Here is a 1,510-nt window from a genome sequence, read left to right as displayed (position 1 = left end):
GGAAGGTCTCCGGGGTCAGCCATCTTGTGGGGACTCATTTTCTTCTTGGCCCGAGGGAACTGCTTCTCTCTAAGATTCCAGCGGGGGCGGGGGGCGGGGGGAGGCAGGCCTGGCGGGAACTTCAAGGGTCCAGCCGGACCCACCCCTCCCCCACCCCTGGGGACGCTGTAGGGACAGAGGAAGGGTGAAAGAAGAAAAAGAGAGCTCCATCCCAACAGTTGCTTTGAAAATCACATTTTAAAAATATATTAACTGTTTGGTTTTTTAAAGTTTTAGATGTTTACAGGAAAATAGCAGATGCGAAATCATTCTTTTTTAAGAAAAGACAGGTCACAGAGGGACTGTGGCAGAAATCTAAAGTTTCCTCAAGGCTGCCCGCACCTGTGCTCCCCCTCCCCTCCCCCTCCTCCCCCCTCCCCCTCCTCCTCCCCCCTCCTCCCCCGACTGGGTGTGGCCAAGCTGGGGGGGGTGGGTAAGGCGGCGTAGAGCCTGCAGCGGGGCCACAGTCCAGAGGGCAGCGGGTGTAAGCATCTGTTCCTGTTCGTACTCACTCAATGCCCTTTCCACACCCGGACCTCTCCAGGGCCTGGCTCCTCTCCCAGCCCTTTCTTCCCACTTATAATTTCGCAGAGCGGCTTAATTCCTGGGATTTGTATGTGTGCAGAGTCTGTGTGTGCCCTGGGGAGAGAAGCCTGGCTTTACACAACTGAAAATAAAGAATAGTAAACCACAAAATCAAGACACATAAACAAAAAGACAACTTGGAAAGCAATATTTATTCTGGTTTTGCTTGCCTTTTAAAAGGTAATACATGTTCCAGACAGCACGAAATGGAAAACACAGCGACTCCCGGCATCAGGTGCTAGCTAACCTTTCTGTTAACAGTTTGTTTCTTCTCTTTGGGTTACAGGACATCTGTGACGTTTATTTACCCGTCGGGCTGGGACAGAGACACCCCGCCCTCGCCTGTTACTGCCCTACTGGGTCCACGAAGAGTCGGGGCCCGCTCACTCCCTGCCCCGCTCCCGCGCGGAGAGGGCGGAGTCAAGGGCGCAGCTCTGGGAGAGGTTTACCTGGAAGCGGGGTCTGGAGTGGAGGAATGGGCGGGGAGTGGCAACAATTTGTTCTGCTGCTGCAAGGGGGAAAGGGTTCTGTGAACAATAAGATGACCAGAGATTCCGTCTCGGCCCCTTGACTCAGTGAAAAGGGCCCCAGAGGGCAGAGGGTAACCCCCTCTCTCCTTTATCTCTCCCTTTAAAATGTATCCATTCACTCTCTCATTAAACATTAACCGACCCCTTCCCTGGGCAGGTCGTGGGGCCTCCGAGGTGGGGAAGCCGAGGACCTGGCCTTCCAAGAGCTCTCAGCCTGGGGACTAGGGACAAGTAAGAGGTACTTAATGTGGGGATCCCCAGGAAAGTAGGGGAGAGAGGTGGGAAAGGAGAGGCAAAGGAAAGGCATGTAGCAGAACCCCCATTTTAAAAAGAATAATATATTAACATATAACAAC

Source organism: Mesoplodon mirus, assembly GCF_964341445.2.
Source record: "Mesoplodon mirus genome assembly, chromosome: 3".
NCBI classification, from domain to species: domain Eukaryota; kingdom Metazoa; phylum Chordata; class Mammalia; order Artiodactyla; family Ziphiidae; genus Mesoplodon; species Mesoplodon mirus.
Note: the sequence above shows the minus strand (reverse complement) of the source record.